This window comes from Nicotiana sylvestris, chromosome 12 (genome assembly GCF_000393655.2).
Source record: "Nicotiana sylvestris chromosome 12, ASM39365v2, whole genome shotgun sequence".
Classification (NCBI taxonomy): domain Eukaryota; kingdom Viridiplantae; phylum Streptophyta; class Magnoliopsida; order Solanales; family Solanaceae; genus Nicotiana; species Nicotiana sylvestris.
In genome coordinates this window covers 8,140,714-8,165,550 of record NC_091068.1, presented here as the reverse complement: position 1 = coordinate 8,165,550, position 24,837 = coordinate 8,140,714, and the positions used below count along the sequence as shown (strand labels likewise).

The window sequence follows — 24,837 nt, the reverse complement described above, 5'->3', positions numbered from 1 at the left end:
TAATGTAAGCAAGGATAAAGAATATACCACCTGTAACATCTTAGTACCTCTGAGGGCTACTTACATGAAATGCATGATACATATGTATAAATACATAAACCTTTAAAGCATTCGCCTCTGTGGGCATCATCATCATCATATCGTACCCGGCCATAATAGGCTCGGTAGAATCGTACCCGGCCACGTGGAGCTCGGTAAAACCCAACTGATCAGTGGTTGCACAATAGGTGCCGTACCCGGCCAACTATAGCGTGGCTCGGTAGAGTAAAATAGATACATATATATAATGCATGCTCGACTCATGGAATCACATTCTAAACCTTTCGGAGTGACGTAAGGTCGGTATCCTCTGTACACGTTATTAGGACTAACTCTTCACTATGAACCTTATAAGAATCAGGAAGTACCAATAACATTTATAACATAAGAATAAGAGAAGCAACATTAACATCAATCGTTCCATAAGAGGGAAAACAATGTAAGTACTGCTAGCTTCTAAGAGTAGAGTATCTTTGGAAGCTCGTTCATTACATTATGTACAATCGGAGTCGTGCAAAAGAAGGAAAGGGATAGCCTCACATACCTTGTATATACTTCCCCAATCTCAAGCTATGCAATTGTCAAAACTCCTTAGTCTACAATAAGAGAAACGATACTATCGTTATCATTTAAGCGTCATAACTATTATGTATCGACCACAACCTATTTTACGATGAAACGGACAGCACCTCCCCTATATATATGACCTCACACCATTCAAAATAGTCACCAAACAGCCCAAACAACATCAATAATAAACATATTGAGCCTCCCAATATAGTCCACACACAGCCTAATCACTCCATACATACGACGACCACCATAGTCGTGTCAAACAATCTGGAAATGTTACGAATAACTATCAGCCCATAACCCTACATATATATGGTGTTTCCCCACACCCTTCCTCCTCCAAAACTCCACAAGATAGTAGTAAAATACGCAGCCCAACAACAACGCAAAACAGTCCACAAAACAATAACATTACTACCAAACCTTTCGATATATATCTCACAAGTTCTAGCTTCAATGGCTTAGCCGCAACTTGGATAATCTTAAATACATATAGAGTAAGAGGTTACTTACCTTTATACAGAAAGAACAACTCCAATTTGACCTTAAATTTCCATGAAATATCCCTCCAATGCTGCCACACAACAAAAAAACGAAACTAGCGATCAATTAGTGTTTTTCGGCACTAGAATCACTTTAGAAGGCTTGAAATCACCTAGGATTGATATTAAGAACATGAGGGAGTATTTACAGAACATAAACCCTTTAAAACAACCTCCCACACGGGCTGGAACGACACAAAAATGAGCAACAACAAGAAGAACAAGAGACTTACTAGCGCCACGGAATTCCCGACACTTGATTTGTGTTGTTTGCCCTTTTTTTGGGTCTTGAATCTTGAGAGAACCTTGAGAGGATGTTCCTAGGGTTCTAAGGTCTGAAAATAGTGAAAATAAATGACTTAAAACGGGTTGTAGTCATCCTATATAGGTCCAAATATCTTAAACCGACTTAGTGGGCCCCATAGAGAGGTGCTTGGCGCAGTCTCGCAAAAACGCGAATATCTCTCTACTCCGAGATCGTATCGATGAACGGTTTAATGCGTTGGAAACTAGACTCATAGATCTTTAATTTGGTTGGTAGATCACCCCGTAATTCCTTGTAAATTATGAGAAAATATTAGAAACATTTGACCTAATGTTTAAGTAAAATTATGAACCTAAGTTGCGACAACTTTTGTCGACTTTTGTTTCATAACTCGTTTGACTTCAAGACTTATGATACGGATATTATATGATTAAAATACCTTAATAAATGACCTCTTGAGTGTATTAAGCACCGCTAGATTACCTGAAAATACGAGTTACAACATCCTTGATTCGTTTAACTTCTAATACTGGTTAATCACCCTTATACACTCTTGTATCACTTAAGACCAATAGGATTGACTTCTTATAATCTCAAAGATAATTCCTTCTTGGATTTATGTTAACTAATATATGGCATGAACTAACACATGTGGATATGGGTTGTAACACCCTCCCCCCCTTAGGAACATTCGTCCTCGAATGTAAGGGTTTATGGGGAGTTTAAATCATCGTGGATTCCAATGGAAATTTCCGATCAATTTTCCCCTATAAAATGGTCACTAGCAAAACTTGCAAGTAATTAAGCCCAACATATGGTTTCACAAGTCTACACAAAGCATTATGCGTATTTACATTATCTACATATCATCATTTTGTATTAAGGAGGAGTATTCTCAAATTATTGCTTACCTCATAGAGCCGTTTCTTCTTCCAATGTATCCTGTCTTCCACCAGCATCCTTGTTATCTTCATTCTGGAATAAGTAAGGGTATTTTGACTTCATCTCCTTTTCTGGCTTCCCATGTCATTTCTTCCATATTTTTGTTCCTCCACAATACTTTGACGGAAGCTACATCTTTTGTTCTCAGCTTGCGGACTTGCCGATCTAATATCGCCACTGGCACTTCTTCATATGATAGGTCCTCTGTAACTTGTACATCTTTGATAGGGACGACTCGAGAAGGGTCTCCAATACATTTTCTCAACATAGATACATGGAATACCGGGTGGACAAATTCCAATTCGGATGGCAATTCTAACTCATAAGCAACCTGTCCAATCCGTCGAAGAATTTTATACGGCCCGATATACCTTGGACTCAGCTTACCTTTCTTCCCAAAACGCATAATACCCTTCATTGGTGAGATCCTCAGGAAAACCCAATCACCAACCTCAAACTCTAGATCACGACGTCGGACATCAGAATAAGATTTTTGCCTGCTTTGTGCCGTCCTCAATCGCTCCTGTATCACTTTCACCTTCTCAATAGCTTGGTGAATCAAATCTGGCCCATATAATTCTGTTTCACCGACTTCGAACCATCCAACTGGTGATCTACATCTCCTCCCGTATAGTGCCTCGTATGGGGCCATTTTAATACTGGAATGGTAGCTATTGTTATAGGCGAATTCTATGAGTGGAAGATGATCATCCCAATTCCCCTTAAAATCTAGAACACATGCTCGTAGCATATCTTCCAGTGTCTGAATGGTACGTTCAGCCTGTCCGTCAGTCTGCGGATGAAATGCAGTGCTGAGATTTACTTGTGTGCCTAAACCCTTCTGGAAAGACCTCCAAAAGTTAGCCGTAAATTGAGCTCCTCGGTCTGATATAATAGATATGGGCACACCATGAAGCCTAACAATCTCCTTGATATACAACTTTGCATAATCTTCAGCCGCGTAAGTTGTCTTCACTGGCAGAAAATGGGCACATTTTGTAAGTCGATCAATTATCACCCAGATGGAGTCAAACTTATGATAAGAGCGAGGTAATCCAATAATGAAGTCCATATTAATCACCTCCCACTTCCAGGTCGGAATCTCTATATTTTGAAGCAATCCACCGGGTTTCTGATGTTCTATCTTTACTTGTTGACAATTGGGACACTGGGCTACAAATTTAGCAATAGACTTCTTCATATTATCCCACCAATACTGCTCCTTGACATCATGATACATCTTTGTCGAGCCGGGATGGATGGAATATCGGGATTGATGAATCTCATTCATAATCTTCTCTCGCAACCCTGCCACATTAGGCACACACAATCGGCTCTGGTATCTCAGTGCCCCATCTTTTCCGATCCTAAAAGCCATACTTTTACACTGTTGAATGCTTTCTCTTAATCGTACTAAGATAGGATCTTCATATTGTCGTGCTTTTACCTCGGCTACCAAAGATGATTCTGATGTATTCTGTACAGTAACACCTCCGTCATCAGAGTCTAACAATCTGATTCTCATATTGGCTAGCTGATGAAGCTCTTTAATCAACCCCCATCTACCTGCCTCAATATGTACTAAGCTTCCCATTGATTTACGGCTGAGAGCGTCTGCCACAACATTGGCTTTACCGGGATGATACAATATCTCGACGTCGTAGTCTTTCAATAATTCAAGCCACCTACGCTGCCTCAAATTCAACTCTTTCTGCTTGAAGATGTATTGTAAACTCTTGTGATCTGTGTAGATGTCAACATGGACGCCGTATAAGTAGTGCCGCCATATCTTCAAAGCATATATTACTGCAGCCAATTCCAAATCATGGGTTGGATAATTCTTTTCATGCTTCTTCAATTGTCTTGATGCATAAGCAATCACATTCCCATGCTGCATCAATACGCACCCCAAACCTATACCTGAGGCATCACAATATACCACATAACCTTCTGTTCCTTCAGGAAGAGTGAGCACTGGTGCAGATGTCAATCGATTCTTCAACTCCTGAAAACTACGTTCACAAGTGTCAGACCACTGGAATTTGGTAGCTTTTTGTGTTAACTTAGTCAATGGTGATGATATAGAGGAAAATCCTTCTACAAACCGCCTATAATATCCTGCTAGCCCTAGGAAGCTGCGGACTTCTGATGGTGTTGTAGGTCTCGGCCAATTCTTTACTGCATCGATCTTCTGAGTGTCGACACTAATACCCTCATCAGATATCACATGGCCAAGGAATGCTACTGAGTTCAGCCAGAATTCACATTTGGAGAGCTTAGCATATAACTTACGATCCTGAAGCGTCTGTAATACTATCCGCAAGTGGCCCGCATGTTCCACCTCCGAACGAGAATACACTAGAATGTCATCAATGAATACAATCACGAACACATCAAGATAGGGCCTGAATATAGTATTCATGAGATCCATAAAAGCTGCTGGGGCATTTGTTAGCCCGAACGACATCACCAAGAACTCAAAGTGCCCATATCTTGTCCGGAAGGCCGTCTTTGGAATATCCTTCTCCCTAACCCTCACCTGATGATACCCTGAACGTAAATCAATCTTAGAGAAATACTTGGCACCCTGGAGTTGGTCAAACAGGTCATCAATTCTTGGAAGTGGATACTTGTTCTTTATAGTAGACTTATTCAACTGTCGATAGTTGATACACATCCGTAACGACCCGTCTTTCTTCCGCACGAATAGGACTGGTGCACCCCAAGGTGAAGTGCTAGGCCTAATAAAGCCCTTATCCAGCAAGTCCTTCAACTGCACCTTCAACTCTCGCAACTCTGCCGGGGCCATTCTGTATGGAGGAATAGAGATCGGTTGAGTGTCAGGCAACACATCAATGCTAAACTCAATCTCCCTTTCAGGAGGAAGGCCCGGGAGTTCATCTGGGAAAACATCTGGGAATTCGTTAACCACAGGGATTGATTGTAAAGTAGGCGGTTTCGCCTCCGCATCCCTAACGCGAACGAGATGATAAATGTAACCTTTTGAGATCATTTTCCTTGCCTTAAGATAGGAAATAAACCTACCTTTCGGTGTAGCAATGTTCCCTTTCCATTCAATGACGGGTTCACCCGGAAATTGGAACCTAACCATCTTCGTACGACAGTCAACATTTGCATAGCATGAGGCCAACCAGTCCATTCCCATTATCACATCAAAATCAACCATTTCTAACTCAAATAAATTTGCCGAGGTTTGACGACTACAAATCATCACAGTGCAACCTCTATATACCCTTCTAGCAATCACAGAATCTCCTATCGGAGTAGATACCGCGAGGGGTTTACTTATCAATTCAGGTTCAATGCCAAACTTATTAGCCACAAAGGGTGTAACATATGATAATGTAGATCCCGGATCAATCAGCGCATATACATCATAAGAAAATACAGATATAATACCTGTAACAACATCTGGAGACGACTCGAGATCCTGTCGACCTACTAGAGCATAGGTTCGATTTTGAGCACCACTCGAACTCGGCACTGCACCTCTACCCCTACCACGACCTGTCGACTGCTGAAAACCCCGTGCTGGAGGTCGAACTGATGAGGAAGAACCAGACACAGATCCAGTCGGCTGAGCCATACCATCACCTCCTCTATTAGGACAATCCCGCATCATATGGCCAGGCTGCCCGCACGAATAGCATGCATCAGAACCTCGACGACACAGTCCAAAGTGGGCCTTGCCGCACTGATCACAATGTGGTGTTGGGGGTCTCATCTGACTAGTATCCCTGTGATGTTGCGAGCCAGATGCCCGCGAACTCTGACCTGGACCAGAATAGGATCGATCATATCGAGGCCTCTGAAACTGTGGAGGAGCACTAGCTACAGGTGGCGCCGAACTCCTCGAAAACTGTGGCCTGATGCGGCCTCTGAAGTCATCAGAATACCCTGCAAATCTCGCCCTCTTATGCTGGCCTCTATCCTGCTCCCTAACTGCCCTCTGCTGGCGCTTACGATCCTCTAGGGTCTGGGCATAAGCTTGAATACGAGAAATATCCATGCCCTCCACCAAGGAGGCTGTCGTACACTCATTTATTAGATGTGGTCCCAACCCATTCACGAACATATGCACCCTATCACTCATCTCGGCCACCATATGGGGAGCATACCTTGCCAAAGAATCAAACTGCATACTGTACTCTCGCACACTCATATTACCTTGTCTAAGGTTCAAGAACTTATCAGCTCTAGCTCGTCGTATCTCAACTGGCAAGTAGTGACGAAGAAAGGCCTCAGAAAATTCCTTCCACACAGCTGGAGGAGGGTTCGGACCCCTGGATCTCTCCCAACTATCATACCAGAGAACTGCTAAATCCCGTAGCCGATAAGAAGCCAACTCTACTGCCTCTGTATCACTAACATGCATAACCCGAAGTGTACGATGAACCTGGTCAATAAAAGTCTGTGGGTCCTCCTTGGGGTCTGATCCGGTAAACACTGGAGGGTCTAAATTAATAAAATCACGAACTCTTGTACTAACTGGTTTCTCAGCAGCACCTGTATTCTGCCTCTGAGCCTGAGCAGCTACCAAGCTAGTCAATAACTGCAAAGCACTCTGCATATCCTGGTCTGGAGTGCCAGACGGAGGAACTGGAGGCGCTGGGTGCCTTCTAATATCCTCTGGAGGAGATGGAGTAGATGAGGTATGAGAGGGCATCTCACTTTGAGCCTCACTTTGTCCTGCTCTGACTTGGGGCACCTGACTGGTACCCTCTCCCGCTGCTGTATCAAGCCGTCTACTAATCGTTTGCTTCCTAGTCGAAGGCATCACTGAAAAAAAAACAAGGTGAATATTAGAGACAAACACTTACGACTCAACTCTACGCACGATCTAGATTCAGGAAAAAGGTAACAACCCTAGATGTCATGTAGCCTCCTGATTATAAATGTGGCGCGCTACACATCCATAATCAAGACTCTACTAGACACGGCTCATAGACAACCCCTAGGACAGACTTGCTCTGATACCAAGTTTGTCACGACCCAAACTGAAGGGCCATGACTAGCACCCGACCACACTTGCCGAGCACCAACGTACATTTCATCTAACCTTCATTATTATCTTTTAAGGCTAAAGAGATCAATATAAATGGTAGACCTAGATCATGGACAACCAGCAATAAAATATGACGGCATGAACATACATAGCAGGGGATGACCAGACAATCAAGAAACTACATATAAGGTATGAGCTACCACGCTACTATGAAAGACTATACAACAAAAACTAGCCGACAAGGCATACCAAACTATACATGAGCCGACACTTGTCTATGAGCCTCTAAAAGAACATAAGTGTTGCAACATAGCCGGAACAGGGCCCCGACATACCCATAATGTCTATAACAAAAATTGCATACCAAGACCAAGGCAAGTCCGGAGAAGGGATCTCGCCAATCACCGCTGAACTGGACAGTCTACTGTGGTGGGGGAGCTGCACCTGTCTGTCTATCAGGACCTGCAGCACGACATGCAGCATCCACAAATAAAAGGACGTCAGTACGAATAAAGTACTGAGTATGTAAGGCAAGGAACCATAAATACGATCAGTAATGTAAGCAAGGATAGAGAATATACAACCTGTAACATCTTAGTACCTCTGAGGGCTACTTACATGAAATGCATGATACATATGTATAAATACATAAACCTTTAAAGCATTCGCCTCTGTGGGCATCATCATCATCATATCGTACCCGGCCATAATAGGCTCGGTAGAATCGTACCCGGCCACGTGGAGCTCGGTAAAACCCAACTGATCAGTGGTTGCACAATAGGTGCCGTACCCGGCCAACTATAGCGTGGCTCGGTAGAGTAAAATAGATACATATATATAATGCATGCTCGACTCATGGAATCACATTCTAAACCTTTCGGAGTGACGTAAGGTCGGTATCCTCTGTACACGTTATTAGGACTAACTCTTCACTATGAACCTTATAAGAATCAGGAAGTACCAATAACATTGATAACATAAGAATAAGAGAAGCAACATTAACATCAATCGTTCCATAAGAGGGAAAACAATGTAAGTACTGCTAGCTTCTAAGAGTAGAGTATCTTTGGAAGCTCGTTCATTACATTATGTACAATCGGAGTCGTGCAAAAGAAGGAAAGGGATAGCCTCACATACCTTGTATATACTTCCCCAATATCAAGCTATGCAATTGTCAAAACTCCTTAGTCTACAATAAGAGAAACGATACTATCGTTATCATTTAAGCGTCATAACTATTATGTATTGACCACAACCTATTTTACGATGAAACGGACAGCACATCCCCTATATATATGACCTCACACCATTCAAAATAGTCACCAAACATCCCAAACAACATCAATAATAAACATATTGAGCCTCCCAATATAGTCCACACACAGCCTAATCACTCCATACATACGACGACCACCATAGTCGTGTCAAACAATCTGGAAATGTTACGAATAACTATCAGCCCATAACCCTACATATATATGGTGTTTCCCCACACCCTTCCTCCTCCAAAACTCCACAAGATAGTAGTAAAATACGCAGCCCAACAACAACGCAAAACAGTCCACAAAACAATAACATTACTACCAAACCTTTCGATATATATCTCACAAGTTCTAGCTTCAATGGCTTAGCCGCAACTTGGATAATCTTAAATACATATAGAGTAAGAGGTTCCTTACCTTTATACAGAAAGAACAACTCCAATTTGACCTTAAATTTCCATGAAATATCCCTCCAATGCTGCCACACAACAAAAAAAATGAAACTAGCGATCAATTAGTGTTTTTCGGCACTAGAATCACTTTAGAAGGCTTGAAATCACCTAGGATTGATATTAAGAACATGAGGGAGTATTTACAGAACATAAACCCTTTAAAACAACCTCCCACACGAGCTGGAACGACACAAAAATGAGCAACAACAAGAAGAACAAGAGACTTACTAGCGCCACGGAATTCCCGACACTTGATTTGTGTTGTTTGCCCTTTTTTGGGTCTTGAATCTTGAGAGAACCTTGAGAGGATGTTCCTAGGGTTCTAAGGTCTGAAAATAGTGAAAAGAAATGACTTAAAACGGGTTGGAGTCATCCTATATAGGTCCAAATATCTTAAACCGACTTAGTGGGCCCCATAGAGAGGTGCTTGGCGCAGTCTCGCAAAAACGCGAATATCTCTCTACTCCAAGATCGTATCGATGAACGGTTTAATGCGTTGGAAACTAGACTCATAGATCTTTAATTTGGTGGGTAGATCACCCCGTAATTCCTTGTAAATTATGAGAAAAGATTAGAAACATTTGACCTAATATTTAAGTAAAATTATGAACCTAAGTTGCGACAACTTTTGTCGACTTTTGTTTCATAACTCGTTTGACTTCAAGACTTATGATACGGATATTATATGATTAAAATACCTTAATAAATGACCTCTTGAGTGTATTAAGCACCTCTAGATTACCTGAAAATACGAGTTACAACATCCTTGATTCGTTTAACTTCTAATACTGGTTAATCACCCTTATACACTCTTGTATCATTTAAGACCAATAGAATTGACTTCTTATAATCTCAAAGATAATTACTTCTTGGATTTATGTTAACTAATATATGGCATGAACTAACACATGTGGATATGGGTTGTAACATTCTTCTTCCTCTCTCTCTCTTTTTTGCCTTTCTCTCTTCCGTCTTGTGTGTGTGTGTGTGGGGGGGGTGTTCTATTTTTCGGACAGGTGAAATATTTTTCCGGCGAGGATTTCCGGGAAGTTACATTACTTCCAGCGACTCCCGTTCAGCTTTCCGGCTGGACGCAGCAGAACTACCAGTTCCAATAAACTTCAGGAAAACTTGCCCCAGGTTCTTTCATTCTATAGCTGGTATCCGTGATATTGTTATTATATTTTTTTAATTGTATTTTTTTCATTATTGCTTGTCGGTATCCTTGACATCCATAGTATCTTATTTAAATTATATTTAGTTAGACTTGTCTGCTTATTCGGCCTTTGTCTTTCCCCTTAGTGTTATAGCCGATACATAGTTGGTCCCTGCTTAGTCGGATCCCCTATTAGTACCTTGTGTACCTGTAGGTTTCTGTTTAGTTTATTTTGTAGTTTATTTTTTTATTTATTTTATTTTTCCATTTTTGCTTGCCGGTATCCTTGACATCCATAGTATCTTGTTTAATTTATTTAGTTAGACTTGTCTGCTTATATCGGTCTCTGTCTTTCTCCTTAGTGTTATAGCCGATACATAGTTGGTCACTGCTTAGTTGGATCCCTTATTAGCACCTTGTGCACTGGTAGGTTTCTGTTGAGTTTATTTCTTTCTAGCCTATCCTTTTGTAGCTTTGTGCTGTTCTAGTGGCCGCGCTGAGTTATGATAGAGTGAGGGCATGTCCTCGGGGGGAGCGAGCGGAGCGGGGGGTAGGGAGTAAGGGTGGCAGGGGGTAAGGCACCTTCTAGGCTGAGAGTGGGGTCATGGAACAAAGGGTCTCTAACGGGAAAGTCTACAGAGTTAGCAAGGATACTCTATAAGAGGAAGATCAACATAGCTTATGTCCAGGAGACTAAATGGGTGGGGAGCATGGCTCAGGAGGTGGATGGTTTTAAGTTGTGGTATTCAGGGATGGTGAGAGGGAAGAACGGGGTAGGCATTTTAGTTGACAAGTGTCTAAGGGAGCTAGTGGTTGAGGTTAAGAGGGTGAATGACAGGTTGATGGCCATTAAGATAGACGTAGGAGGGTATATTTTGAACGTAGTTAGTGCTTATACGCCTCAGGTGGGTTTAGGCGAGGAGGTTAAAAGACGCTTCTGGAAAGATTTGGATGGGTTGGTGCAGTATATCGTCCACCGAGAAGCTTATTATAGGGGGTGATTTTAACGGCCACATTGGGAGGCTGCCTGGGGGATATGATGATGTGCATGGTGGCTTTGGTTTGGAGATAGGAATGGTGGAGGTACTTCACTGCTGGAGTATGCCAAAGCTTTTGAGCTGGTGATCGCTAACTCGTATTACCCGAAGAAGGCGGAGCATCTGATAACTTTTCGGAGTACGGTGGCGAAGACCCAGATTGATTATCTCCTTCTCCGAAAATGTGATAGAGGTTTATGCACGGATTGCAAGGTCATCCCGAGTGAGAATCTTACAACCCAACATATGTTTTTGATTATGGACCTAGAGGTCAGTTGGACGAGGAAGAAAAGGGATATGTCTGGTATACCTAGGGTCAGGTGGGGTTCATTGACTAAGGAAAAGGCCCAAGAGTTGGGGGAGAAGTTGCTGGCTTTGGGGGCCTGGAGGAGTAGCGGGGATGCGAGTTGTATGTGGTCTACGACAGCAAATTGCATTAGAGAGGCGGCGAGGGAGGTGTTAGGGGTCTCAAAGGATTTTTCTAGTGGCCATAAAGGGTACTGGTGGTGTAACGAAGAGGTTCAAAGTAAAGTGGAAGCCAAGAAAGCGGCATATTTGAAGATCGTAGAGAGCATTGATGAGGGGCAGAAGAGTGCTAACAGGGAGGGGTATAATAAGGCCAGGAAGGAGGTGAAGTTGGCGGTTACTGCAGCTAAGACTGTGATGTTTAGTCGTCTATACGAAGAAATTGGGGATAAAGGTAGGGACAGGAAGTTGTACAGACTAGTGAAGGTGAGGGAGCGGAAGGCCCGGGATATGGACCAAGTGAGATGCATAAAAGATGAGGAGGGAAGAGTTTTATTGGAGGGGGCTCAAATTAGGAAGAGATGGCAGTCTTACTTTCATAGGCTCTGGAATGAAGAGGGAGATAGGGGCATTGTGCTGGGGGAGTTGGAGCACTCAGAGAGGCAACGAGATTTTGGGTACTGTAGACATATTCGAGTAGGGGAGGTTGTAGGGACTATGAGCAGGATGAGTAGGGGTAGAGCGACGGGGCCGGACGAGATCCTGGTAGAATTCTGGAAGAGTGTGGGTAAGGAGGGCTTGGAATGGCTTACTAGGTTGTTTAACGTCATTTTTAGGATGAAGAAGATGCCCGAAGAATTGAGGCAGAGCACAATGATCCCGCTGTACAAAAATAAGAGGGATGTTCAAAACTGCAACAACTATAGGGGTATCAAGTTGTTAAGCCATACGATGAAAGTGTGGGAAAGGGTGATTGAAGGGAGGCTGAGGAGGTGCGTGTCCATTTTCGAGAACCAGTTTGGTTTCATGACGGGACGGTCGACCACTGAGGCCATTCATATTGTGAGGAGATTGTTTGAGCGGTATAGGGAGGTGAAGAAGGATTTGCATATGGTGTTCATTGACATGGAGAAGGCCTATGACAAAGTCCCCCGTGAGGTTCTATGGAGATGTTTGGAGGCTAGAGGAGTGCCTGTAGCGTATATTAGAGTGACTCAGGACATGTATGATAGAGCTAAGACATGGGTTAGGACAGCAGGTGGAGACTCAGATTTTTTTCCGGTTGAGATGGGGTTGCATCAGGGATCAACACTTAGCACGTTCTTGTTTTCCCTAGCGTTGGATTATTTGACACGTCACATTCAGAGGGAGGTGCCTCGGTGCTTGCTATTTACGGATGACATAGTCCTGATTGATGAGATGTGAGGTGGTGTTAACGAGAGGCTAGAGGTCTGGAGACATACCCTAGAGTCTAAGGGTTTCAAGTCAATCAGGACCAAGACAAAATACTTGGAGTGCAAGTTTAGCAGTGTTACCCACGAGGCAAACAGGGATGTGAAACTCGATACGCAAGTCATTTCCAGGAGAGAGAGTTTCAAGTATTTGGGATCTATAATCCAGAAGGATGGTGACATACATGAGGATGTCACACACCGTATCGAAGTAGGGTGGATGAAGTGGAGGCTCGCTTTCGGTGTCTTGTCTGATAAGAATGTACCGTTGAGACTTAAGGGTAAGTTCTACAAGGTAGTTGTTAGACCGACTATGTTGTATGGGGCTGAGTGTTGGCTAGTCAAAACCTCTCATGTCCAGCAGAGGAGGGTAGTGGAAATGAGGATGTTGAGATGGATGTGTGGGCATACTAGGTTGGATAAAATTAGGAATGAAGTTATTCGAGCCAAGGTGGGAGTGGCCCCTGTGGAGCAAAGATACGTGATGCAAGGTTGAGGTGGTTCGGGCATGTTAAGAGGAGAAGCGCAGATGCCCCTGTCAGGAGATGTGAGATGTTGGCCTTAGGTTGGTATTACGTTTTGGGACTTGTCGGTATATTTAGACAGGGTCTCGAGAGGCTCGGGTGAGTTTCGGGCGAGGTTTGGAGCATTTTGGAAATTTTGGCTAAGGTTGGTGGTTGCTGATTCTGGTGTGATCGAACCTGCGACTGGTTTTGCGCAGGTGCGATGTCCGCAGAAGCGAGCCCAGGTGCGAGAATGCACTGTTGGGTGGGAGTCCTCAAATGTGGAAGGATTTGAGCTGAAGCGCTATCGCAGATGCGGTTCTGAGCATCGTAGATGCAACCTGTCTCGTAAATGCGACCCTTTTTCTGCAAAAGCCAAGGTCGCAGATGCGACCTATTGTCCGCAAATGTGGAACCTGCTGGGCAGAAGCTATAAAAATCAAAGGTTTTGGTTCTTTCTTAATATTTAGAGACGTGGGACTCGGATTGAGGCGATGTTTGGAGCAATTTTCATTTTTATTTTTGGCAATTGGTTGATGAATTTTAAAGAGAAATTGGGGATTTAGCCAAAAGTTTCATAATATGAATTTTTGAGTTTTAAGCATTGAATTAGAGTTGGATTTGAGTGAAACTAATATGGTTGGGCTTGTAATTAAATGGGTTGTCTAATTTTGTGAGTTTTGTAGGATTCCGAGGCATGGGTCCGGGTGTATTTTTTACCCGGTTTTGGGTTTTGATTAAGGATTCAATCTTTATTATTTGTAATTGTTCCCTTGGGCTTTATCTGATGTATTTGAGTTGCTTTTGGCTAGTTTTGAGCCGTTCGGAGGTCACTACGCGTGTGATGGCATTTTTGGAGCATCACTTGGCTTGCTCGGTATTGGAACTGGCTTTTTCGAGATACGTAACTCTTCTAAACTCAGTGTTGAGGGTATAAGTGTTGTGTGATTGGTATTTAGGTGACACACATGGTAGGTTAAGGGCGTGTGGGCGTGAACCCTGTGAATTGTGACTCCGTTGTTTCCATGGTACTGTATGGTGGCCCTATTTTTATGGATATCTGTATTTTACCATGTGATAAAGTATCTGAGTTGTCAATCATGCTAGATATCGTGCTTAGGCTTTATATTGATATTGTTAGGACACATACTGGTCGTTTCTTGCTGTCATCTTACTGATTTCATTAACATTTCATACTCAGTCATATTCATGCATTCATAATCATATTTATTTGGAAGAATAATATTTGAATGAGATTTATTTGAAGGAAGTATAGTCGAGATATATTTACTGGAAAGGATTATATTCTAAAGATTATTATTTAAAAAACTGATGGGCTAAAAAACCTATATTTATTATTTGTTGAGCAATATTTATGGTGTTCTTATTGTCCTGCTATTTATATCACTGCTTGATTATTGTTGTTGTCATTGCTATTTGTTTCTATTATTATTATTATTATTATTATTATTATTATTATTATTATTATTATTATTATTATTATTATTATTATTATTATATATTGCTACACTGTACAGGTTAATTAATTAGTGAATGTCTTGACTGTACCTCGTCACTACTCCACCGAGCTTAGTCTTGATACTTATTGGGTATCGACTGTGGTGTACTCATACTACACTTTTGTACATTTTGTATAGAGCTAGGTATTGGAGATATCGGACTCGGACAGAGTTAGGTGTTATCGCAAGGATTCAAGGTAGAGCTGCTTGGTTGTTGCAGTCCCTTGGAGTCTTTCCATTTTATCGTACTGTCAATTATTATTCGAGCAATATTGTATATTGCATTTCATTGAGATTATTTCATGTATTTAGTTAGAGTTCATGACTCAGTATTACCAGTCTTGAGAGGTTGTATTTTTATTTTTGCTGTTAGTTTGACACTTGTATCAGATAAAAAAAGCCGTTCATAGTATTGCGGGTCCTGGGCTCGGACAAAGAACTTGTTCATTTTCTCCTCTTCTAGGGCGGGTCTGACCTTAGCAGCTTCGGACCTCAAGCAAGTAGCATACTCGTGAAACGTCTCCGTGGGCTTCTTCTTCAAATTATGGATATAGAACACGTCTAGTGCATTCTCTGTATTAAACCTGAATCTGTCCATAAAGTCAGATACCATGCCTACCCAGCTTGACCACTTCTTGGGATCTTGGCTGATGTACCAAGATAATGCATCTCCTTTCAGACTCCTCATGAACAACTTCATGCGGATCCTTTCATCCTTCCCTACTCCAACCAGCTTGTCGCAATATGTCCTCAGATGGACCCTTGGATCACCCGTACCATCAAGCATTTCAAACTTAGGAGGCTTGTACCCCTCAGGCAGTTCGACATCAAGCTGTATGCAAAGGTCCTCATAGTTCAGTCCCTCGATTCCTTTGCTTCCCTCAACGCCCTGAATCCGGCTGGTCAATTTCTTAAGTTCTTCGGCCAAGTTCCTAATAAGCAGATCCTTTTCGTCAGACTCAAGTGTGTATGTGATGGGTTGGGTGGAGTGTGGCATGGTCTCTACGTAGATAGGAGTGTTATGGTGGCCTGGTGTATGGGTGTGGAAATGGTCGTTTGTGGAGTTCTGAGGTTCTGGGATGAGTAGTGGAGTGTTGTTTGGGGTAAGGCAGGTGTTGCATTGGTTCTTTAGTGGAGCAACGTGATGGTGAGGAGCGGGATAATTCTGCTGTTTTGGGATATTTTGAGGAGGTGTAGGGTTTTGAGTGTTGGGGAAGTTGATATCTAGGGTGTTAAGGGAAAATGACAGGTTTGCCTGATTCCGAACCTGATCGAGCTCTTCTTGGAATTTCAGCAGTTTCTGTTCAAGTTGTAACACATTCTTGTTAGGAACCCAAATACCCTGGCCATCAGTGGGATCTACCTGTTCAGTCGTGTTCTCCTTCCTGATGTTGTTCAAATCTTCCATCTTGCCTTTGTTCTTGCCTTTAATGGGACTAAGAGGAGGAGTGGGTGGAGGGCCCCTGGATCTTGTGAAATAAGATGATGATGCCAGAGTGCACGAACTAAGCTTTGGGGAGGGGGAATAATAAAAATAAAAATAAAACAAAAACAAAAGGTAATCAAGTCAGCGAGGATTATAAAATTTTTTGCAATATTTAAACACATAGTGCGGTAATGTAAAGTGTGTCTTAATTTGGGAACCTCTTTGTGCCCGAGGTAGGCCTAACGGCAAATTTAGTTGGAGAACTTAGAATACTAAAAGCCTCATTTTATTGATAAAAATAGACGAATCCCAAATCGACACTAAATAAGCAAGAAATAAAAGTCATTAATGGCCATTGGCCTTATTACATTCATAATGTGAAAAGGTAAATTCCTATCTATTTGGTCCCAGAAGGACCTTCCCCAGATTTGGCATCCTTGGCTCCGTTGAACAGCTTCCCAAACTTGCGAAGTCCTACCAACAGGTATGCTCTGGCTAAATGTCCGCTTTCGGTCCCTTCAGCCTATTGACAGTCTTCAACCCTTTTGAGAAATTTTCCCTCCAGTTCTACTATGCCTTGCTCCAAGTATCCTAGCCTTTTGTTGACACTGGTAGTTATATCCTTCCATTCCTCAATCAGCTTCTTGTTGGACTCTTGTATCTCGCGATGTTCGCTCTCGCATTCACGGATCCTTTTGCGCAACTGGTTATACTTGACTTGCGCCACTTCCTTTTCATATATAATTCTATGACCTCGAACGAACCCTGGCTGGCCCAGACCATCCCAATTGTCTTCCAACCATCCTGAATAGAAAGGAGTACAACCTGCATGATATCTGTCTGGCTCGATGGTGTCTTTCCCCATTATGATCTTGTAGTGTCACATGTGTTGGGCTTGGTACTTGTAGGGACTATCATCATTTTGGAAGTCAGCTCGGAAATGGCTCATCTTGTCGACCCTGGGTATGACTTGCTTCCTACCTGCTTGCCTCTTAACTTGAAGAGGGATGTAAGGGTATGTTCCTCTTAGACCAATCAGTATCAGGGAAGTTACATCTCTAGATCGGGCGATAAACTCCTCTGCCGGAAACCACTCGAACATCCATTGAACCTGTTCATCAGTCAGATTATCAAAGAGCTCAACCCATCCTTTGGCATTCTCAGGTTGAGCGAATATGTCGGGGATGTAATTCATTCGCTTTGGGTGGTAGAAAGTGATGTGATCATCCCAGACTCTCCGCTGAATTTCTTGTCGGTACTCGCCCTTTTGGAGATGTTCCATGAGCCAAAGCTAAAGTAATAGATTGCAGCCTTCAAAGTGTCTCGCCCCTCGTTGACACTTCTCTAATGCTCGGTATATGTCTGCGATGATCATGTGTACAATGCTGAATATCTGCCCACCAATCCCCTCCATTAGGGTCTTGGTTACCATAGTGAGCCTAGTATGGATTCTCCCTTTCTTCATTGGAAATACGATCAGACCCAGGAATCAAAACATGAAGACAAAAACCCTACTATAAATATGTCCCAAGGACGTGATGGCAAACTCGTCAGGGTAGGTATGGTATGATTTGTTGTGACCGTATCTTTCATACAGGTAGTCAAACGGGATGTATGATTGATCACGCCCAATTATGCCCTCTAAAAAGGACTCTGCGGATGTTGCAAATATAACCCGAGTATTACGCCCAGAGTCGAATCCACAGAGAGTTAACCCATCAATCACAATCTTTAGACCCACTAAACGCTTCAGAACCAGCTTCCCAAACTTTTGAATCACAGTGAAGGTTTCTTTACTAACTAAGATTGCAAGTAAATAACAAGTTGTAAACTAAAATGCTAAGGTTGTAAACAATGATGAGAAAAAGCTAAGGTAAAGATTTCCCCTATTGATGGAATCCCTTATGTTTATGCTTCATACAAATTTACCAACACACCTCTATCAATCATGAATGCTCGTCTTACCGTGAATCTCTCGCGAGTAATCACAGTAATATACTATTGCACTCTCCCGAGATACACTAGCTAGCTTTAATTAACGCAATTCACTTAAGATTGCACTCAAGTCTTCATTATCCCTAATCCCGCCTTTAAACCCGCAGTTATAGATCCCTCTTATATTTTGGGAGTAGTGTTGTTCAATAGTAACCTAAATATGCACTCTCTCCCGAGTTATGCACACTAAATAGGCACAGCTAATTGAGGATTCTGTCAATTAACTACAACAAGAACATAGTTGAATAAATAAAGATTGAAACTAGCAATTTGTATTCGCATAAACAAGAAGTTCATCCCCCAATAGGTTCCATCAAAACCTTAGACAAAGGATTTAGCTACTCATAACTATGGGTAAACAAACTAAGATAAGATTCATCATAAACTAGCAATAAAAATCAAAGAAAAGAAGAAAGATGTTTTGGGTGATCTCTCATAATTGTTTTTCTTGCCAAGATACTCTAAAATTCAATACATGCCTCTCTTGGGCGAAGTCTAGTGTTTAAAATAAGGTTTTGGGCTAAAAATCCCGTGTTTCCACTTTAGTCCCTGTATTTTCTCGCTCCTGCCGCGGTTCTGCCGTAGTCGCGGTGGAACCGCGGCCAAACAACTCCTCTGAAAATCCTTCTGTCCGCGAGCAGTCTTCACCGCGGTTCTGCCGCGGTCTCGGTGGAACCGCGGCAGAATCATTTCTCTGATTCTTCAGCCTGTTTTTTACGTGGTTCACTTGGGATATTTCACGGATGGCCTCTCTTTCTTCAATTTTTGACTCCAAAAGGGTCGTTCATGAATAGTAAGATTCATGTAAAAAGTCGTAAAGTAAATAGTATATGTCATAATCATGAACAGTAAAGGTCGTTCATGAATTTTAAGAGTCATGTAAAAAGTCGTAAAGTAAATAGTATATGTCATAATCATGAACAGTAAAGGCCGTTCTGTTCTTACTATAAATTTGTTATAAACAATATATGGCTTCAATTTTTGTTATTACTTTTATTATCAAAACTATGCAAGAAGGCGGTTAATTAGGGCCCTAATATAGTTAAATTCACCTATTATCAATGATTCCTTCAGGCATACCAATTCTGTGATCTTCTTCAAACCCATCATTTTAAGGAAACCCTTGCCTGTGCGGTTCTCAAGCATCAGCAAACCCGGAGTTTCCCACACTAGACCGGCCAGTCCCCCTATCTCCTCTAGCGAAGGTGTCATTTTGATGTCCCCAAAGCGGAACACGGCACTTTCACAATCCCAAAATAAGGTAGCAGCTTTTATTATCATGTTGTTAGGCTGGATCTCCTGGAGGGATGGTAGATTACCCAGATATTTTCTGACGAGGGTTTTGTCACTGGAATGTAAATTTTCCCACCAATTTAGCAGTCTTGGGTGGATATTGGTGACTACGCCGAATCTGGGGACTTCGTGCCTCATATTTCTGCAAGATAAACAAGGTTAGGCCTTTACCCCCACCAGACTCGACTATTTAATATCAACAATTAGCATAAAGCATTTAGTTCTCCAAATAAATGCACAGAACGCGATGAAGTACGTTTGGGTTTAGAGAAACCCAGTGGACTTTTGGACAAGGCTATATTAAAGGATCATTATGTGGACAACATAACTGACCCAACTAGGTTTGACCATGATGCATGCATAATTTAAATATAGTAAGGTTTCTACGGGGTTTTATACTGGTAACCTTGAGTGTACAACTCAAGAGGAAAGGCACGGAACTATCGACTGCACCGCTGATCGACTAGTTTTACCGCAAATAAACCTTTCCAAATATAGGGGGTAATTATATAGGAAGAGCGCAACCACTCATCAAGCATTGCTATAGTATTTGTTTGGCACGAGTGGAGTATGATATTGAGCATGATATGCAATAATTAAAAGTATGTTGACATGTATTTGCATGTTAAGAAAGCGATAAATACAACAGTTTTATAGTTTAAAGCAGTAGTAAAGGAAGGAAACAAGAAGGATATGTCAGTTTTGCAATTGAAGAATAAATTAAATGCTTAAGAAATTAATAATTGCACATATGGAGGGGTACAAGTTCACAAAAACGGTATGAAATGGTAAAAGCCTAAATATCCCCAACAGAGTCGCCATGCTGTCGTGCCCCCTTTTTCCATCGCGGGAATTTGGTTCATGACATTTTGGTTTGGGACAACTCTTTCTTTTTGGAAGGGGGTTGCATTTTGGAGAATCGTCACCTAACGATTTTTAAGGTGCATTAGGGCACCTATGGGTTTCATTTATAACTACGTTTGGTAACCAGAGATAGGGTAAGGGCTTCAAATTATCCTAAGGGGAAGGTGTTAGGCACCCCTGAGGATCTACTAGTGTGGTTCCCGAGCAGAGAGTTTTTGTGAATTGTACAATTAGCAAATAAACAAGTATGGCTCAAATAGCAGGGGATTTATGTTTAAATATACAAGTGTTTGAAAAACAACTAGTGAAAAAGCAAGATTTTGAAAAGAGTTACAATCTAAGCATGCTTACGAATGTAAAGGGGGTGTCCTAGGTTTCTTTGTAATATGGATCACATCAATGCAATACCCAGTATGACACTCCTCAAAAAGGGGCTACACGTGGTATTAATGCACCGATCATCATATCCATATCTACCCTTTCCCTTCCCGTGAAGGTAATTGAAGCGAGGGTTGGTCTAGACCCTTATTGCATGCTGTTACCCGTCCCTTCCTATCAATCTTGGAGGAATTTAGGACTTCTATCCTATGAGGGAGGTTCTAGGCAGACCCTTAGGTTTAAATGCAAAATGCTAGGCTACAAACAAGAACATATAGGACTGCATTTAAAGGGAGCATGGAAGATAAACGAAAGGCTCAAATATACCTCCACATACAGAGCATATGAACAACATGGATGATACACAAATAAGGTCTAAATTCAGAATTCTAAAACATGGTATCTAAGTGATAATAGCAGAACCAGATCTATTACATGACTCAAAAAAGAAGTCTGAATCAGGCATTGCCTACTGATTTTAACATGCTGGCAGTTAAACAAAGACAGTTCTGCTTTTCATTTAAATTATTAACTAAGGTCTGCCTAGGCATAAAATAATATGTAGCAGTTATTCAAAGTTATTGAAATAGTTTGGAAATTATTTTACTATAAGAGCATGTTGTTCTAATTGATACTAATGCAGAGATTATTACCAATTTTATTCAAAAAATATCACAATGTGGGATTATATTATTACCTTTTCATGAATCAGTAATTAACTAGGCGTCTTAAACAAAAATGCAAACAGGATCCTAGGACATGATATATAATATGCACATGTAAATGGCAGGATTGTCAAAAAATAGAACCCCTAAGGCATGATTTCTAAATGCGCACAAGAGTTGCAGAATTATTGAAATACAACTTCTGAAAGTACAAGAGTAACAACTTTTATGCCAATGCTGTTATTGTCCTAGGAGCAGGATTTCTAAGTGATGGGCATAAAACATGGATTAGTGATGGATGAGATGTTGAAGCAAGAAACATGGGACCTAAGAGAACGATTTCTAATGCACGTATGAATCCTAAGCATTGTTTCTATTGCGCAATTAGGAATATAAACCTAATAACATGTTTTCTACCCTTAACAACTATAGCATGCATATTTATTCCATCCCCTTTTACTAACCAACCCCAATACTTATTTACAACAGGTTATTACAGACCAGCATTGAAGCGAATTACATAAGTAGAAATGAAAAATAAGAAGTTACACTACAGAATGCCTGATTAGGACTTCCTCTCTGAGTTATGTAATCAATCATCTCAAGTGCCAAGATGGTTCCATAGCCTTTCTCATATCTGGGTGTGTCAGAGTTCCCTAAGGACCTCAAGGGATCCCGGACAGTACTCACACCCAGATTGCATAACCAAGACAGAGTAAGTGCAGTGTGGAAAGGCCAATTTTTATGTGTCCATGTTTAGAGAGAGCTCAAGGGTCCCAAGGCAAGGCTCACACAAAAGGGGCAGAACCTAGTGATCTAAGAGTATATGTGATAGTGTTTGACATAGATTTAAAAGAATTGAGTTGGAAAATGATTTTGAAACAACATATTTGAAATAAGTTTGAAAAATAACAGAAGAGCTGCTTAGGGAAAAACAGTTTAGAAAGGAGGAGAGAATAGGAGCAACAATAACTTGGAGCAAGCCAACACACATAGGACAAGTTCAAAGAATAGGAACATTCACAAGCAGGGGAGTAAGGGGTTGGGGACTCAGAGGGCCCAAATTAGAAATACATAAACATGGATGAGAATAGAAGCATATTGACCAGCAATCAAAAAGAACAAGTAGGGGCTGATTGGCCTTTAGAACACAAACAATTACTTCAAAGTGTTAATAAGGGGATCATGCTTGAAACTAGAAAAGTAATAAGACATAGGAACAGGGTATGGGAGTAATCATGCAGGGGTCTATTACACACAATTAGTCATAACTTAGTGTTAGTCAAGTACATTAGGAGAAATACTAGTTGAGGGACATAAACAGGAACTCAAGTAGACATGCTGATTACATTTGAACAAGAGATGACATATCTTAAGCATGCTGAATAAAGCAGTAAACTAGAAAGATAATTAAACACATGAGTCAATGAGTTAGTGCAGAAAGAGACAGGGATTGGCAAACAATGGAGCACATAGAGTTAAGTTTCAGAATTGAACTAGGGACATACCAGTTAAGGAAGAAAAGTGCAGAAAAGTAAAGCAAGTAGAGTTCCACAATTTTTTCATAATCGCTACAATACTGTGTGCCTTGCTAGTGAATATACATAATTTAATTTCAAGCGAAACATATTCAATACATTGTAGTTTTCTATTCATAATCTCTACAATACTTTGTGCCTTGCTAGTGAATATGCATAATTTAGTTTCAATAAAGGTAGCATAATAGGTTTGGGAATTAGGATTTTGAGTTGAATTACTTGTTATCTTGTAACTGTTTCATAATTCCAAGGCCCAATAAAAAATTTAATGCTTTATTAATTTTAAAATTAATAAATAAATATATTTTTCACATTGTAAATTGATTCGGTACGGTTCAATATTTTTTCTGTTTATTTTCACAAAATAAAAACCTACCCTAATTATCGGTACAGTTATAGATTTATATAAATACCTACGGTTTTATTAAAAGAAATCTAAAAACGGGTTCGGTATGGTACAGTTTAATCGGTTTTTAAATATCCATTGACACCCCTAGTAATGGCAAGTAATGATTATTATTGAAATCCATATTGTTATTCTTTGCTTTATTCTCAAGTTTTAAGCCTTAATTTTTGGGACTGATTATTAATTTATTTCTTATTTTCTCTGTCAATCATTTTCATTCTTTGAGCCATTCTTCTAAAATCATTGGGAATGTGAAGTAAACCTTAATTATCAGTAATCCAACTTTTTCTAGATATTAACTTTGACCGTGAAATTTATTTTTAGTTAAACAATCATGAGAATCTGGTAACAAAGTATGCCAAAGGATCACGGACACTCCAGGTTACTTCTTCAACAAATCTTGCTGATGAAATATCATTTATGGTGCTTATAAAGATTACATAAATTGTTGATTCATGTCGTGGATCAGCTATGAAAAATATTAAGATGGTTGTTCCTACGTACTTCCATGAGATACAGTGTCAGACACTCAAGCTACTTGATGATCGGCTAAAAAATACATATATTTACCCATTGTTACCTTATATTCTGGTACTTTGAATTGTCCTTTAAGTATTAATCACATTATTTTGCGCTAATATTTAAACTGTGTAGGAATAAAGCGGTGTGAAAATAAAGAGATTTGGAGCAAAATTGAATAAAACACAAAAAAAGGAAAATAAAACAATTAAAAGAATATAAAGGGGGGGAACCCTTTGGGTTTTGTCCCCCCAAATGCAAGACAAAAAAAGAGCGGAGGAATTACAAATTGAAAAAATGCTACCGTATTGTGCACCAGGGCCAGCGCCAGGCGCTGCCCTGGACGCTCGAAGCAATAATTTTTCCTATTTTGTTCGGGACAAGGTTATTTCAGTCCTACACGGTCTCAATTTGTATAAATTGGTTCTAAACCTATTTTGAAAGAAGAGGACGTTTTCTACAGTAGCTTTTAACCAAAGGAGAGCATAGAGCCGCCGTGGAGGCCGGGTTTCATCATTTCTTCCACCAAACTTAGTACTTTTTTTATGTTTCTTTGTATGAATTGTTGTTTGGCTACCATGTCTATGTGGATCTAAACTCCACGTTCTAGGGTTGTGGTTCTTTCATTACTATTGTTATTAGAATATTGATTTTGATTTCTTGATTTATCGTATTGGTTTATTTACTCAATCTTGCACTTAATTATTTGAGTGCTTGATCATCAATTGAATACTATCTA

At 40.9% G+C, this 24,837-nt stretch overlaps 1 long non-coding RNA gene across 1 annotated transcript in view; it reads right to left on the bottom strand.

The window, feature by feature from the left end:
• Window positions 1–1,153: 1,153 nt before the first annotated feature.
• Window positions 1,154–24,837, bottom strand: part of LOC138884234 (uncharacterized) — a 90,177-nt gene continuing 66,493 nt past the window's right edge. The window contains exons 2-3 of the long non-coding RNA XR_011404409.1: window positions 1,388–1,489; window positions 1,154–1,186 (exon numbers count right to left, since the gene is read on the bottom strand). This is a non-coding gene — a long non-coding RNA (uncharacterized lncRNA). The remainder of the gene's footprint in view (window positions 1,187–1,387; window positions 1,490–24,837) is intronic.